At 51.6% G+C, this 17905-nt stretch overlaps 1 protein-coding gene across 4 annotated transcripts in view; it reads right to left on the reverse strand.

Annotated features, from left to right (window-relative positions):
- The window catches only part of SMARCC1 (SWI/SNF related BAF chromatin remodeling complex subunit C1), a 958790-nt gene that overhangs the window by 327001 nt on the left and 613884 nt on the right, over positions 1–17905 (reverse strand). The window lies entirely within an intron of this gene.

The following is a 17905-nucleotide window of genomic DNA, read 5'->3' on the forward strand; positions in this document are numbered from 1 at the left end:
AGTGGCACATCCCAGCCCACGAAGAGAAGTGGGACCGGCCAGAAGATAAAGAGAAGAACCCCCCCAAGAAGCAGCCGGGGGGGGGGGTACGAAGCAACCCCCGGAAAGCGAGAAAAAGGTAGTACAGACCTAAAGCCGTCAACCAGAACACAGGAGAACACCAGGAATATCCTAGCCCCCCTGGAACAAAAGGCAGAGGACCAGGCCGAAACATTGGATAATAAGGTGGAAACACCAAGACACGACGCCGTAGACAACATGACAAACGTCGGTCTGGCGATCCAGAGGCTGAAGAGGGAAGGCAAAACGCACAGAAGCAGATATCCCGCAGGAACAAAGGGCAAAATGTACGACAGCCAAGCCCTATAAAAGAAGGATAGAAACACCATCGAATACTGAGCAGGACAGAACCTGGAGCAGCGCAAGCTGCGCTAAGGCAGAAGAAGAAAAGAGACCGCACCAAGCGGTATACAGTGATGACAGGAAACGCGAGGAACCCGAGAAGGTATCCACACCCGCCCAGCTTAGGACAGAGCTGTACAATAGCCTACAAGTACTCCACCTAAGGTATGACAAGTCCCCAAACAAAACAGGGAAACACCTCTTAGGGAAACCCGCAGCAGAGGTCAAGAACATAAAAGACCTGTAGGTATCACCACAGGCAGCTTACCAATCAGCCCAAAAAAAAAATACACAGATTGTCCAACCTGAGGACCTATACAGGTTCACTAATAGCCAAAAACCACACACCACAAAAGTTGAAGGGCTGTACCAGCAGCCAAAAGTACAGAGGGGCCAACGTAAGGACCCTGAAGGCATTCCAAGCCACACACAGCACACAGACGGGACAACCAAAACACTAGGCCCAAAGAGAAAGGTGGGATAAACGTCTCCCATAAGACACCTGAGGACCGACAAGCCGAAGCTTAAAGGAGGGGGAGGAGGGCGGAGCCCCACAAGGCGTCGTTGAATAGTGGAGTCCGCGTGGGTGTTAAATAAAAGAATCCCATCAAAAGGCAGGTCAACAAGACGATCCCGAATATTCTCCGGAAAGACGCTATCTCGCAACCAAGCATGGCGGCGGAGGGCCACAGAACTCGCCATAGCGCGGGCGAGAGAATCAGAGACATCCAAGGCCGAATGGAGAATAAATGCAGCTAACTCCCGACCATCCAGCACATGACACCGCAGATCAGCGCGGGCACCGTCGTGGAAGGCGCGAGACAGAAGGGACAACGCGGAATTCCATAGGTCGGAGGTAGCCCTGGCCAACACACAAAGTGTGTTGAGCGCGTGCAGAGCAGCACTAGTGGAAACGAAAATATTACACCCCCAGGAGTCCAACCACTGGGCCTCTCGTGCAACACTGAAGGCAAGGAAGGAAAAGCAGTCTGCAGGACAGGGCCCTGGGCAGAAGGGTGGGAAAAAACAGGCAGACTGGATCGTGCGGGGCAGGACGGTGGCGGTGGAGGAGAGTCTGAGGTACCGGATCCCCCATAGCAGGACGCCCCCATAAGAGAGTTGTGGAGCAAAGCTTCAAATGGAAGCAGCGGCTTCCCTCCACCAGAGCCCTGTTGGAAAACCTCCAACAAGTGGTCCGTTGGGAGTGGAGCGACCGGGTTGCCCATTTGCAAAATGCCGGTGGCCGTGGAGATGGCCCGGCCAAATGCTACACTCGCCTCCGTAGGGCGTCGTGGGACAGAGAGCAACTCTTCTGTGGGCGAGGGCTGCAAACTAAGCCGCCCGTCCCCGTGCCCTGCTGGAGGAAGAAACGGCCAGCCCCTGTAGGATGGAAGACCCATGGACGAGTGAGGGGCCTGAGGGGTCTCCGGAGAAGAGGAGACCAGGAGACGACAATCCTCCGGAGAGGAAGGGACACCCGGAGAAGAGTAGACGATCCGACGTCGGGACGGCGCAGGGGAGTCCGCCATGGGCACCAGTGTGTCTTCGATCGGCGCCTAAGTGTCCACCAGGGGTGCCGAGTCGACCTCCGCCACCACGTGCCTCCTAGAAGAAAGGGGCGGGGTTGGAGCCGAAGCGGCCAATGAACAGCGCCGAAGCGGCCAATGAACGCTCGACCTCCGACGAGGCTGCTGCCTGCACAGAGGACCAAGAGGGACTCGGGGAGGCGCCCCGGGTCTTGGCCTCCATATGCGGTGCCGCGGAGGAAAGCCATTGGCGACGGAAAGGTGTCGGCTCGGCCTCCGGTAAGACAGCTGCCTGCCCAGAGGACCAAGGGGAACTCGGGGATGAGCCGCGAGTTCCGGCGACACTACAGGGAACCCCACGGGGTTTTGCGGCGAGGCAGGGATGCCATGGGTCGAAGAGGGGAACCCCGTAGGGCCACACCTCGACGACAGCACACCTCCAAAACCTGAAGCGGAACTCGTCTGCACCAGTGGTGAAGTCGCCGGCGAGTCTGCAGAAGGCCGCGCGCATGGCGAGGGATCCGCGGACGTCTCAGGGAGAGGAGGAGGCCCAAAGAAGCCTGCAGAGCCGTTGCGTAGGCCTTCATTTGGGCCCTTGTCGCCCCAATGCCAGGAAACGGCAGATAGCGTGGCGACAGGCGAGGGCGCACGTCCCAAGACGAACCCGCGCCCTCTGCAGAATGAGGACAGGGCCTCGATGGCAAGCTGCAGTACTTACCGGCAGGCGAGCGACACCCATGGGGCCTCGGTGAAGGACGATGCCGCCGCCGGAACCGGTGGCTTCTGGACCTTTCTGAAGTAGGGGACAGATGCTGGGACGAGACCAATCGGGACAAGCGGGCCGAAAGCAATTTCACCCTTCGCTCCCGCCGGGACTTCGGATTGAGATGCTGACATGCGCTGCAGTCCGAAGAATCATGGTGCTTGCCCAAACACCACATACAAATAGGGTGAGGGTCCGTTGCCGACATCTGACGCATACAAGAAGCACACGTCTTGAAACCTGAAGACATTGCACACTGTTCCAAACGCAAAGGCGTTAAAAGAGGCCTGAAAACAGGCAAGGGAACTCACTCCGGATCCGCGTTGAATGCGGAAAAGAAAGAAACTGTCATCAGCGCGCCGGGGTGGGACTTATGTGACCTCGCTGATATCACGTCTACAGGACAACATCTGGGCAGAGTCACGCAGTGCCGCCCCCCTGGCGCGCAGAGATGCTGTGGCAAACAAAATTCCGGATCCAGTCTCACGCCTGGGGATAATTCTACGTTAAGGAATCTGAGGCTAGTAGTCTCTATCAGATGTTGCCATTTGTGGATCTGCTGTTGTTGGAGACTGAGTAGATCCGCAATCTGATTGTGTACTCCTGGGAGGTGTTCTGCAAGGAGATATATATATTTTTTTATTTATTTATGGTTTTCTAGAGCGCGTAGTCACCCAGAGGGTATCCCAGCGCTGAACCTTTTTACTCACGGGGGAAGACAGTCAGGAGTGAAAGTGGCTCAGGGGAAGAGTAGGGTTTTGAGAGATTTCCTGAACCGCAGGAGGTTTGGTTCTGCTCGGAGGCTCAGGGGGAGTGCGTTCCATATTTTTCCCGTGTTGACCGAAAAGCGGCGGCCACCTATACGGGCCTTCTTCACCTTGGGGATCGTGATGAAGTTTTTGAGGATTGGCCCATCCCCATATGCTTTGAGCTACATGTGAAAGCTGGAGAGTGTGTGTCCGTCCCCGTTTCTGTATGTAGTACATTGCTGTCATGTCTGTACGGACCAGGACAGCTTTGTTTAGGAGGTGGAGTTGAAAAGATTTTAATGCTAGAAAGATAGCCAGCAATTCCAGGTAGTTTATGTGGAATTGTTTTTGTTGAGGGGTCCATATGCCTTGAATCGTATGGGTTTGAAGATGAGCTCCCCAGCCGGTGTTTGCACAATCTGTGGAACCGGAACGAGAAACGACCGCCCTTTGGAAAGGTTTTGTGTGTTCCACCACTGCAGATAGCGACGGGGGCAGTCGTCTACTAACACCAGATCTGTTAGCTGACCTTGAGCCTGGTTTCACTGACGTGCCAAATACTCCTGTAAGGGATGCATTTGGAGTCTTGCATAAGGGACGATGAAAATGCAAGAGTCCATCATCCCGATTAACTGCATGAACACTTGCGCTGGTAGTGAGTGTTGAGGTTGAAATTTTTGTATTAGAGCTTGTATGGCACTTATCCTGACTGGATTGGGGTATGCTAGAGCTTTTGAAGTGTCAATTGTAGCCACTAGATATTGTTGTATGCTGCAGGATTGGAGGGGGATTTGGTGAGGTTTACCGTGAATCCCAAGTGGTGATGCAGTTGGATTGTTTTGTGTGTGTGGTGCACACAGCTGCTGTGTGACTTGGCTTTTATAAGCAGTCGTATAGGTAGGGAAAGCAAGAATGTGCTGTCTTCTTAAGTGGGCTGCAACTACTGCGAGACACTTGGTGAAGACTCTGGGTGCTGTGGTCACCCCGAACAGGACGTCCTTGAACTGGTAGTGTTGACCATCTACCACAAACCTGAGATATTTCCTGTGAGCGGGGTGAATGGGAATATGAAAGTAGGCGTCCTTTAAATCCAGAGTGGAGAGAAAGTCGGCCTGTTGAAGTAGTGGAAGAACCTGTTGAAGAGTGACCATGTGGAAGTGGTCTGACTGAATGTAGAGGTTTAGTGGTCTGAGGGCCAATATGGGATTGAGAGACCCATCCTTTTTTTGGGATTAGAAAATAGAGGGAGTAAACCCCTGTGCCTTGTTGAGGTGGTGGGACTGATTCTATTGCATGTTTTTGTAATAGAGAGAGAACTTCTTGTTTCAGAAGTGTTAAATGTTCCGTGGACATTAGACGTTGTCTGGAAGGAATGTTTGGGGGGGTAGAGGTGAGTTCCAGGCAGTAACCATACTGGATAATTTGTCTTACCCACTTGTCTGTTGTGATTGAATTCCAGACAGGTAGGAACTGTGTTAGCCGTCCCCGACAGGAGTGGAATGATTGGGAGGTAGTGGAGGGAAGTCAATGTTTGGTGGCAGGGGAAGTGTGAGTGGAGTTTCCTTTGTCTCTTCCTCTATTGTTATTTCCTCTGTATCCTCCCCGAAAAGATCCTCTAAAGAAGACTGATTGGGGCTTTTATAAGACGAGGCAGTGTTTTCTGATGCAGCCGTCTTTGAGCCACCCCTATAAAAGGAGCAACGAAAAGAACCTCTGTTAGAGAGTAGTTGTAATGCCCCCATGGCTTTAGCAGTCTGTGTCTTTCTTCATTTTTTCCAATGAAGAATCGATTGTGGGGTCAAAAAGGTATTCTTTATCAAATGGTTGATTAAGAAGTGCTGACTGTACCTCTTGTTTGAAGCCTGTGATGCGGAGCCAAGCATGTTGTCTTAGCAAAATGCTGGTGTTATTGGCACGCAGGGCTGTATCAGCTGCATCCAGGGCACAATTGATGGAAATGTTTGTTATAAGTTTACCTTCCTGAATGAGGTTGTGAGCTTTAGCTTTGTATTTGTCTGGTAAGTGTTGTATCAGTTTTTCTAGCTCGTCATAGTGAGCTCTATCATACCGCACCAGGAGACCTTGTGCATTGGCAATGTGCCAATGATTGGCTGCTTGAGATGCAATTCTTTTGCCTGATGCATCTGTAAGTTTTGATTCTTTGTCAGGTGGAGGGGCGTCACCTGTTGTCCGAGAATTTGCCCTTTTTCGTGCATTTGGAAAAACAAGCGAATCTAAAGGTACCTGACCTCTGATGTAAATTGGGTCTGTAGGAGCGGCTTTATATTTGTTGTCCACCCTTGGCATAAGTATTCTAGCTCTAACAGGGTCTTTGAATAACTCATTGGCGTATTTTATCATTAGGGCTCCCAGTTTTATGGTATTTATTTTTTTAACATTTCCGTCTGTATGTTGCCGCAAGCAGAAACAGAAGATGCAGCTAGTATTTTTCCACATTTATTTCAATAGGCAATGCGCGCCTGGTTGTTAAAGGTTTAGATAGAATTATGTAGATGGTAAATGGGTAACAGCTTTTAACAAAGATCCTTTTGTTACTTGCAGTTAATAAATTGCAGTCCTCCTAATGTAACCCTCAATGTCTTATGCAACACATCATATACATTGATTTACACACATGATTTATTGTCAAGCGCTCTGACACCTTGCATTACGATGAGTAGGGCTATAGCTCTATAAAAGAAATAAATCCAATAGCAGAATATAAATTGTAATTTGTGAAAATACTGGGCTAAACCAACACATCCAACATTTCTACAGTGCTTTTATATCTCTTTGCTCCAGTGACTGAACTAAGTCAAATGCATGCCTCTCTTAAGGACCTGTGAAGTGACAAGCTGTGCGCATTTGTTTTTCCTTCATTGCTTTTAGGGATGTGTCTTCCTCCTCACTGGGACCCCACCCCTCATAGCTGTCAGCCAGGATACTTAACCAAAAGGAGGCCTGATGGCCCCTTAATGTCGGCCTTTGTTATGGGCTCAGCTGAAATGTGATAAGCCCTCTCCCCGTCCAGCACTGGGACAGGCTCGTCTTCTCCTGGCACACAGCAGCAAAGGTGAACAAGTTACTTCACTTTGGTAACGATATATCTGTAAGAAACATTAGTTAGATTACTCACCTTAGAATATCCCCAGGCGTCAGGCTGGATCCGGAAAGATTTTTCGTCAGCAATACCCTTGCGCGTCGCTAGGCGTCATCTGCAGCTCCGCGTCCGGAGTCGTCGTCGTGATCGCCGGGATGACGTCGGAGTACTTAGACGCCGCCTTTGCGCGCTGACGTCAGTTCTTGTACACAGCTTTCCGCGTCAGGAACGCAGAGCCATGCAAGAGACCGACACTGGTGCCAAAAATTCTAGGGCCCTGAAAGGGATGACCTCAACCCTAGATATCGGTTTGCAGAACGGGGAGGATGGGTGAGGCGGTGAGGAATCTAACCAACTAATGTTTCTTACAGATATATCGTTACCGAAGGTAAGTAACTTGTTCATCTGAAAGAAACACGTTAGTTAGATTCCTCACCTTAGAAAAGATACCCCAGCAATACCAACCCCGGTGGTGGGTCTGCGAACCAAGATCACACCAGAAAGTCTTGGGGAACAGAACGGCCAAAGAAGCAGTCTCTCCGGACTTGGCTGTCCAGGCAATAGTGTTTGGCAAACGTATGCAGCGAGGCCCATGTTGCTGCCTGACAAATGTCCTGCAAGGGGACTCCCCGGCCCAGGGCAGTGGTCGCCGCTGTGGCCCGAGTGGAATGGGCCCTCAGCCCTACAGGAGGTTCCTTTTTAGCTAAGGAGTAACAGGCCTTGATACACAAAACGACCCACCGAGAGATGGTTCGCTTGTGCACCGCCCGCCCCTTCTTAGCGCCCAAGTAGCCAACAAAGAGTTGGTCGTCCACCAGGAACTGTTTGATGCGGTCCAGATAGAAGGACAGCGCCCGCTTTGGATCCAGACGGAGGAGCCTCTCTTCCTCTTTCGAGGGATGCGGAGGCAGAAAGAAGGTGGGCAGAGTAACAGACTGTCCGATGTGGAAGGCAGTTACCACCTTAGGGAGAAAGGAAGGACGAGTCCTGAGAACAACTTTGTCTGGATGGACAGAAAGGAAAGGAGGCTTAGAAGAGAAAGACTGGAGCTCACTCACCCTTCTAGCAGAGGTGATGGCAACCAGGAAAGCAGTCTTAAGAGTGAGAAGACAAAGGGGACAATTATGAAGTGGCTCAAAGGGAGAGCACATCAGATAGGTCAACACCAGGTTCAAATCCCACTGAGGCATTACGAAAGGGACAGGAGGAAACATGTGAGTAATGCCCTTAAAGAATCGAGAAACAACAGGGGATTTGAAAAGAGAAGGCTGATCAGGAAGCCGTAAGAAAGCAGAAATAGCTTAAAGATATCCCTTGAGGGTGCCCAGAGCAGAGCCCTGCTGGGCCAGGGAAAGGAGAAAGAGGAGAACCTCAGAAAGAGGGGCGGAAAGGGGATCCACAGCCTTTGCTGTGCACCATGCCACAAATTTGTTCCACCTGCAGGTGTATACCGATTTAGTGGAGGGACACCTGGCTGCCAGAACAACATTACAGACTTCAGGAGGCAAGTCAAATGGCATCAACTGCCGCCGCTCAATCTCCACGCATGGAGGTGAAGGCTGGACAGGTTCGGGTGGAGGACCGACCCCTGCTGCTGCGACAGAAGGTCCTCCTGAAGAGGCAGTCGGATCGGGGGATCGAGCGATAGACTGAGTAGCTCGGGTTACCAGTATCTTCATGCCCAATCCAGAGCCACCAGGATGACTTGGGCCCGGTCGCGCCTGATCTTCTTCAGCACTCTGGGCAGAAGTGGTATAGGCGGAAAGGCGTACAACTGACCGCAACTCCACTCGCGACGAAAAGCGTCTCCGAGCGAGTGCCGCCTTGGAAATTCCAACGCGCAGAACTGCTGACATTGTGCGTTCTCTTCGGTGGCGAATAGATCTAACCAATGCTCTCCCCATTGCCGAAAGAGGCCTTGCGCCACGTACGAGTTCAGACCCCATTCGTGATCCATAATGCACCAGCGGCTGAGTTCGTCTGCTCTGGCGTTCAGAGAGCCCGCCAGATGTTGAACCACCAGGGTGATGCCCTGATGTTCCAGCCATGTCCAGAGGCGCAGAGCCTCCTAACAAAGGGTCCACGACCCCACCCTGCCCTGCTTGTTGCAATACCACATGGCAGTGGTGTTGTCCGTGAACACCTGCATTACTCTTCCCCGGACAGAGGGAAGGAATGCCTTCAGTGCAAGTCGGATCGCCCTCAGCTCCAGAAGGTTGATATGGAGCCGGGACTCCGCCGGAGACCAGAGGCCTCTGATCTCCGCCTCTCCCATGTGGCCCCCCCATCCCAGGAGGGACGCATCCGTCACTACTACGTGTTCCGGTAGGGGGAGGGATCTGCCACTGACCCAATCGCGGTCCGTGAGCCACCACTGCAAGACAGTGCCCTCCAAGATCAAGACATGGTCGGACAGGTTGCCCCGATGCTGGGCCCACTGAAACTTCAGGTCCCACTGCAGAGCCCGCATCTGCCATCTGGCGTAATGCACCAACAGGATGCAGGAGGCCATCACACCAAGAAGCTGCAGCACCAACCTGACAGAAACCCGGGATAAAGTCCGAAAGATGGGAATCAGAGCCTGAATATCCCGGACCCGCTGTTCCGGAGGATAGACCCGGAACTGCACCAAGTCCAGAACCGCTCCGATGAAAAGGAGCTTCTGGGAGGGACTCAGATGCGACTTCGGCACATTGATGGAAAACCCCAGCAAATGCAGGAGGCCGGTCGTAGTCTGGAGGTGGGAGACAACTGCCTGGGGCGAGCCCGCCTTCAACAACCAGTCGTCGAGATAGGGGAAGTCTGGAACCCCTAATCTGCGCAGATGAGCTGAGACCACCGCCATCACTTTCGTGAACACCTGAGGGGCACTGGTGAGACCGAAGGGGAGCACGGTAAACTGAAAGTGCTCGTGGCCTACCGTGAACCACAGGTAACGCCAGTGGGCCGGCAGGACGGGGATGTGGAAATAAGCGTCCTGCAAGTCCAACGCTACCATCCAGTCTCCAGGGTCTAGGGCAGCCAGAACCTGAGCTAAGGTGAGCATCTTGAACCTCTCCTTCCGGAGGAAGGCGTTGACGCTCCTGAGGTCCAAGATAGGGTGTAGGCCCCCTTTGCCCTTCTTGGGACCCAGAAAGTAGCGGTAATAACTACCCCGACCTACTTCTGGGCCAGGAACGCGCTCGATGGCCCCTTGGCCAAGAGGGCCATAACTTCCTCCCGCAGAAGGTTCAAGTGATCCCCCGACATGCGGTGGCACTGCGGTGGCATGGCTGGAGGGGTCGCCTCGAAGGGGAGGGAGTAGCCCCTTCGGACGATTTGCAGCACCCCCCTGTCCGATGTAATGGTACGCCTGTGGAGCGGGTGATGGCTAACTCTGCCTCCCACTGGCATGGAATGGGCCTGAAAGCTCGGACTAGGAGGGCTTTGAGGCGGATGCTGCTAGGGTATATGTGGACGGACCGGCTCGTTGTCCCCCTGCTCCGCCTCGGCAGAATCCACGTCCGCGACCGCGTTGAGGTTGATTCTGCGGTCTGTGGCTAGCCGGACGTGAGGGGGCGCCCCTTCCTTGGCCACGAAAGGGGCAAAAAGCAGAAGTTTGCGGGCGCGGGGCCGAGAGGCCCAAGGACTTGGCCGTAGCGCTGGAGTCCTTAAAGCGCTCCAGCGCACTATCCGCTTTGTCGCCAAAAAGGCGACTGCCATCGAAGGGCATGTCCATGAGGAAGCTCTGGACATCCCCGGAGAAGCTTGTGGATCTCAGCCAGGTGTGGCGACGAATCGCCACCGTGGTCGCCATTGCCCTGCCTAGCGAGTCCGTTGTGTCCAGTCCACATCGGATTGCATGCCGTGCCGCATCCCGCCCCTCGGCAAGAGCCTGGGCGAGCCGTGTCCGGTCCTCCTCCGGACACTGGGGCAGCACGTCCTCCACCGACTGGGAGTAACGGTCCAAAAGGCACGCGGTGTTGAGAGACCGCAACCCCAAATTAAGGGAGGGGAACAGTTTCTTCCCAAACCGTTCCAACTTTTTGGATTCCCGATCCGGGGGAGCGGACAGGAAGGAGGTCTGGGAGGTAGAGGCCTGGATAACCGGGCTCTCGGGCGTGGGGTGCATCGACAGAAAACTGGGGTCGCCCGGTGCAGGGCAGTGGCACCGGACGGGCCACGTTCCGGTCCACAGGAGGGACTGTGGAGGGCTTGGACCAGGTGCCCTTCAGAACATCAATGAGTGCTTCATTGAACTGCAGCAGAGGCTCCGAGGAGCTTGCTGACTGTTGAAGCACTTCGGTGAGGAGATTCGTCCTCACGGCCACAGCAGGCAGCTCCAGCCCAAGGGTTTTGGCCGCCTTGCGCAGCACCACAGAAAATGTAGCACCTTCCTCTGAGGAGAGATGAAGCCAGAGTCAGAGGAGGGGTCAAGACCACTGGCATACCCCAGTTAGTCTGCCCAGTCCTGAGACAACTGGTCCTGCCGGGCCAGAGGGTCCTCAGACCCCTCCCAGTCGTCACCGTCATCCGATTCCTGGTATACAGGTGGAAGGGTTGGAGCCGGGCGGAAGATGAATCTGTCACTAATCGGCGTTGGATGCGGCGCCGCTCCGACGCCGGGCCCGGACCGAGACTAAACCGGGGAACGCCGTCGTCCGAAGGCGGCGCCGAGGGCGGCACCGGAGGGGTTGGTGCCGGCGGAGGGGTCGTGGTGCCGCCGACTCGCTAGGCCTCCCAGTCGAGCCTGCGGGGCCCGAAGGCGCGCCGGCAGGCGTCGAACACGGAGCCAGGTTACTCATGGCCACAAGGAAGTCCCTGACCTCCGCCGGAGTCACGTCAGACCCAGGGACCGGAGGGTATGGGGTCGGACGGGACTCCTGCGGCTCCGACGGAGCCGCGCGGGTGGTGCCACCCGAACCCTCACCCGAGTAGCGCGACCGGCGAGGGGAGCCAGAAGAGCGATGTCGCCTCTTAGACTTTTTGCTGTGCTTCGACTTACCGGATCGCGAAGACTTTGACCCAGACGAGTGGTGATGGCTGCGGCTCCGCAACAGGTCCCTCGACCTCCTCCTCGACCGGGACCATGAGCGGCGCGGAGCCGACTGCCGGAACTCGAGCAGCTTGCGGGACCGCTCCCGCCTAGCCTTCGAAGTCAAGGTCCGGCAGTCGAGGCACGACTCGGCCCCAAGGCAATAGAGGCACCGGCGGTGGTGATCCGTTACCGACATCAGGCGGTGACAGGTGTCACAAGCTTTGAAGCCAGTTATCCCTATCGGCACCAGAGTCGAGGTCGACGAAGAATGGAACCGAAAGAGTTCAAAAAGTTTAGTCAAGAAAATGACTAAAAGGGTATGCTCTACCCAGATCGGCGCTTACTGGCGCAGAAAAAAGAAGAAGAACTGAGGTCAGCGCGCAAGGGCGGCGTCGAAGTACTCCGAAGACATCATCCCAGCGATCACGACGCCGATGACAGACGCGGAGCAGCAGACGACGCCTAGCGACGCGCAAGGGTATTGCTGACGAAAAATCTTTCCGGATCCAGCCTGATGCCTGGGGATATTCTAAGGTGAGGAATCTTACTAACGGGTTTCTTTCAGATAAACATATTTATTGGCATTTTTCCGTTTCTATTTATAAATACAGACGAAATAAAAATATGTTTCCGTCTGTATTTATATGCAAAAATCTCTTTCAACGGAAAACCGGGAGCCTTATTTATCATCCCTTTAAGCATAGGTAATGTGTTTGTGGTGCTTTGTGATGGAGCGAAGGTCTCCAATAAAAAATCCTCTTCCAAGGGGTCAGTGTGTAATTCCACCCCATGGTATTGAGCAGCTCTATAAATGAGTTGTGCAAAACCAATATTATCATCAGGTGGTGATTGTCTAGAGGGATATAGATCGGGTCGTTAGTATGATCAGAGTCTTTATCATAATCATCCCAGGGGTCTGGTTCCTGTGGAATTTTGTCCTGATCATCATCTCCATCCCCTTCCCCTTCCCCATCCCCGTTTCCATCTCCATCTCCATCCCCATCCTCATCATTATCATTATCATTATCATTCTGTTGCCCAGGTGAAAAATGTGGTGGTGAATTTGCTGGTGAAATTATTAGATGTGGGTTACAAAGTGGAGGAGAGGGGTTAGTACCCAAGTCTTTTTTCTTTAAAGGTATGTGGTAGTCTTCAGGGAGGTCCAGCTTCCGTTTTTTGGGAAGTGATGCTCTAAGTTTCCCAGTGTCTGGGTCAATATGCAATTGTTTTTGCTTCGGATCCAGAGACTCTTGTGGAGGAAGTTCTTTAGATGGAGTCTGTTTACGAGGGCTTCCGTGTCTTTTAGGGTCGGTGCTCTTCGGTGCGGGCTGTTTAGATTTCGAAGGCTTAGTTTTTCCCTGTTTCGGATCCGAAGGTTTTTCTTTTGGTTCCGAAATTTTTTCTTTAATTGGTTTCGACTCCGATGCTTTCAGTTTAACAGGTGTTGGTTCCGAGGCTTTCGGTCTCGATGGTATCGGCTCCGAAGTCTTTGGTTTTTGTGAGTCTTTCAGTGCCGAAGATGTTTTCGGTGCCGACAGCTGAGTGTCAGACTTGGCCTTGTGTTTCGGTGCCAAATATGTGGGTTCGACACCTGGGCGGGGTTGGCTCGATCCCGAGCCAGAAGGTTTGTCTTTATGTTTCACAGCCTGGCTCAAAGGCGGGGCGTCTGAAACCGTGTCACGGTGTCGTCCTGAGCCCGAGGGCGAAGGTGTAACCAGAGTGTTTGGTGTATTCGTGGGCAGTTGGGGCTCGTTACTCACGGTACGATGAGCCAGAGTGATGTTGGAGTCCTCCTCCATGTCGTCGGCTTCAGACACGGAAATGTGCCCTTCTTCAGCACTGGGTTGGGATTCCGATTCTTCTCCGAAGATATCCGGCACCGGACTAGTGACGCGTCTCATCTCGTGCCATCGAGCCCGACAGTCACAAATTGTTTTTCTTTGATCTAAATGATCGACAGGCCTCGCAGCTGGTTTCTTCTTGCACCGGGGAGAGGCAGAGGTTACAGACCTGGTGCAAGTCCGTGTGTGGAAACTTAGCACCACACCCGGGGAATTTTTTTAATGGAGTCCGTTCCATTGACTGCTTGCGTGGTCGGCGCGTTTAGGCCTCCCAGCCCGCGTTGAAGCGACAATAGAAGTACTGGGATTTTTACGATGCATGTTGAAAGGGAAAACGCGATCGAAAACAATACCGTCGAGTGGTAAGGATTGTGCGTCAAAAAGGTTTGAAGACGATCCCGAACCGGAGCCTCACAATACACATCCGAACCTGATAGCGGAAAAAAACAATCTGGAGACGGAGTCGATGCACATGCGCAGTATAGTCCTAAGGACGAGTCACCTACCTCGTGACTACTAAGACTTCTACCAAGATCAAAACAAAGAGCAAACATCCGAGCCCAACACCAGATGGCGATCTATGCACAAGTATACGATCTACAGCTCATATGCCTCGAACGAACATATATATATATATATATATATACACACACACATATACACACATACATACATGCATATATACATACATACACACACAGCATATACAGATATAGCTAGAGAAAGGGACATATAATCATACACAACACTGGTTATAGACCAAAGATATTATAGGAGGCTGGCTCAGTATATGGTGTACACCTATTGGTGATACACCCTGCACTGAGTCCAGGCAACACTTAGTGATAGTGTAAGAGGTCCCTGATAACCAAAGCTCTAATGGGGTAGCTGTGGAAAGAAGCTGAGGCTTATCCAGGAGGGTGTAAAACAGGTGCATTTACCACACTAGACAGCCAGAGAGTCACACAAAAAATAACCACACCAGTGTTACAAAAATAGGCACTCTTTATTACACCAATCACCAACTACTTTGGTATATCTCCTACCAAGAGATATGCATATGCAATAAAAACATCAGTAAAACAGATATGTAAACTCTTAAAAACACTTCGGTCCCTATGGGATGGCAAACCATATACTAAGTAAGTAGAATGTGAAAGGAGTACATAACCAAGACAACTACCCGAGGATCTGTACGCCAAAGGAAGCAAGGAACCACCAAAGGTAAGTAATTAGGAGTCCGTTAGGATTTTCAGGATTCAGTACCCTTCCCCGAGGACCCAGAGGAAACCCTTTGAAACCAGGGAGGTTTGAGAGCACCCCCACCCGTGGATACCCAGAGAGGCAGGATACCTACACCAGGGAACCTGGGTGCATAGCTGTGAAGTGGTGTCGGAATCGACTGTTCAAGTCAATGGGGATTTTCGCAAGTCCAGCTGCTACCTTGACCCGTGGACTAGGTCAGTGGATTTCATATTAGGAGTACCTGATGAGAGAGGAGACAGAGTCCAAACCACCCGGAATCATCCAGGAGGTGCAGGAACACAATGACCACCCTTGGCGGGGGTACTTCACGGTAGGATGGAGGCCTTGGATTTGCAGCTCTGGAGACAAGGCGATGATTTAGGATCACAGAAGACATCCACGAGCTGTCCCGTGATGGTCAATTAATTGCAGGAGGTTCAGTGCCCAGCAGAACCACCAACAAACCTTAGCAAATGCAGCAGACTCATTGCAGGAAGAGTTGCAGAAGGTGGACCAGCAAAGTCCAGGGAACTCACCCACAACAGGTAAGTTAGGGTTGTCCCACAGCAAGCAGGAGAGCTAGCACAAATCCAGGGTACACCCCGGAGGGACCTTTTGGCAACAGGCACAGGGAGTCGCAGGGAGGCCTCACCAGCTGTGGAATCCTTTTCCTGATGAATCTAGAGTCCCAACCTCAGGAAAGACCTTAAGTTACCCCCCCCCCCTCCCCCAAGTATATATATCATGCAGCTAACACTGGAATCGATGCAGCTGCATGACTCAAACATGTTTGATACCAAACAGGATTAGGTTTGGGATAGCCATTATGTAGTTAGACATCTTGTATTGACCAGTGTAAGAAACAGCCTCTATGTATACTGCACAAGGTGAGGTACAGTGTGTATAGTGTCCAAGGGTCTCCAGAGGTTTGGCAGAGGTTAAAGTTAGATAGAACCTTACTCTCTAAAGTGGTAGCTTGGTCGAGCAGTAAGGCAGTATCAGAGGACAGTGTAAAGCATTTGATGTACACACTCAGTCAGCAAATGGTCTCGCACACTCAAGAACTGAACTCTAGGCCAATTGACGGTTTTATTTCTAGAACCAAGCAAGCTTGGTACAGGTAAGCATGTAAATAGTTTGCAGTAGTAAATTACTTGTGTGAACACAGTTCAAAATTGCCATATGACTTGTACTGGTTTTGGTTACAGTTTTAAGTAAGCAGTTTTGCAACTCATTGCAGGTACAGTACATTCAAATGAATGGCTTTTTTAAGTAAAATGCAGATAATTACTTTTCAGATTACTTTTGCTAACACAGGGTTGGATCCTAGATTCAGCCCTGGGACATTTCCTGAAAACAGTTGAGTAAATTTGTTTTAGTTAGAGGTACGATCTTTAAAGAATATTATTGTATTTCAAAAGTTGACACTTAGAAACTTTTTCACATAGAATCACCAATGTTATCCTATGGGAGGAAATTCACTTAGCAGGTAAGTTACTTTTGTGTTACTTTTGTAATCCAGTGCTGGACTCCTAGATTCAGCACTGGGACATCTACGTAAAACAGGTAAGTAATTAGGTTTTTGTAGTTTGTATGATTTTTAAAGAATATTCTTGTATTTCAAAAGTTGACAAACTGTTTCACAAAGAACGCCCAATGTTATCCTATTGAAGGAAATTCGATTCACAGGTAAGTTACTTTTTACTTACTTTTCTTACTCAGTGCTGGACACCTGGGTTCAGCACTGGGATCTTTCCTGCAAACAGATGAGAAAATTCGGTTAAGTTATTTGTGCGATTTTTAAAGAATATTCTTAATTTTCAAAAGTCGACACTGAAACTTTTTGGGAGAAAAGGTGTCAATGTTATCCCATGAGGAAAAACAGGTTATTGGTTTCGAGGTAAGTATTCGGTTTTTGAAGTTAGGGTTCTGAGGCAAGACTCAGGGGTCTCCCAGGGTCAGAGATGCACTGTTGTTGCACCCCCAGTGGCACTAGCGCGGCCGGGTGCAGAGTGTTGAGGCCCAATGTTATCCTATCAAGGATAGGGGGGGCTCCGGTTGCTGGCAAGCAGGCCACGGGGTTGAGGGAGCAAAGCTCCTAGGGTTAAGCTCAGGGCAAGTTGGGGACCAAGTTGGCACAAAAGGGGCACCCTCAGCCCAGGAAAGGCTTTGTTTCTGGGCTCAGGGAGTGTAGGCTCCCACCCTAGGGGTCCAGAGCCATGTCTCGTGGTGGCAGGCTGGTGTGTACCAGTCAGGGAACCTACCAGAGGCTGGTCGTTTTTCAAGGGGCATCTCGGAGATGCCCTCTGTGTGCATTTTTCATTAAATCCCACACTGGCATCAGTGTGGGTTTAATGGGCTGATAAGTTTGATACCAAACTTCTCAGTTTTCAGTGTAGCCATTATGGTCCTGTGGAGGTCGTAATGACAAGCTCCAAGCACCATATACTCTTAATGGCAGCACTGCACTTACAATGGCTAAGGATGGGCTTAGACACTGTAGGGGTACAGGGCTCATGCACCCATACCCTCACCACTGGGATAGGGCACCCAGCTAGAGGGGTGACTGATCTATGCCAGGGCAGTGGGTTTTCGGCATGACACACAGGGATGTGTGCCATGTCGACTCTTTACTTTGTTCTGCACCAAAACATGCAGCCTGCAAAGGCAGTATGTGTGTGTGTAAAGGTACAGGGCCTCTAAGGGTGGCACAATACGTGCTGCAGCCCTTAGAGGTCTTCCCTGGTCACAGTGCCCTGGGTACCTGTGGTACCATTTACCAGGGGCTGAGCTGTGGCCAGAGATGCCAATTGGGTTAGTTTTGGGGAAAGAACTGAATGGCAGGGACCCAGGGAACACCAAGAAAAAGTGCATCAGTAGTCTGGCAAAAAGTGTGGGGGGTTACTACAACAGAAACCCACTTTCCTACAACCAGTGTCCGCTACATACCTTAAGATGGCATACCAGAACTACACAGCCCATAAAATGGAGTCAAAGTTTTGTAGAGGTGCCTCTGCTTGAGCAAGGGCATCTTCACACTTAGAACCATGCGCCATGCCCTTTGTCTGAAGGGTCTACCTTAGGGGTGGCTAATACACTTTAAGTGCAGTGACAAGACATAAGGCACACCTTATATCTGTGGGGGAAGATGCATGCACCAACTCACACAGGATGCAATGGTAGGCCTGTAGACACAGTCTGCAAGGGTGTAGATAGCTGGCTCTGTATATACTATACCAAAGTGAGGTATAGTCTGAACAGA

This window comes from Triturus cristatus, chromosome 10 (genome assembly GCF_964204655.1).
Source record: "Triturus cristatus chromosome 10, aTriCri1.1, whole genome shotgun sequence".
Taxonomy (NCBI): Eukaryota; Metazoa; Chordata; class Amphibia; order Caudata; family Salamandridae; genus Triturus; species Triturus cristatus.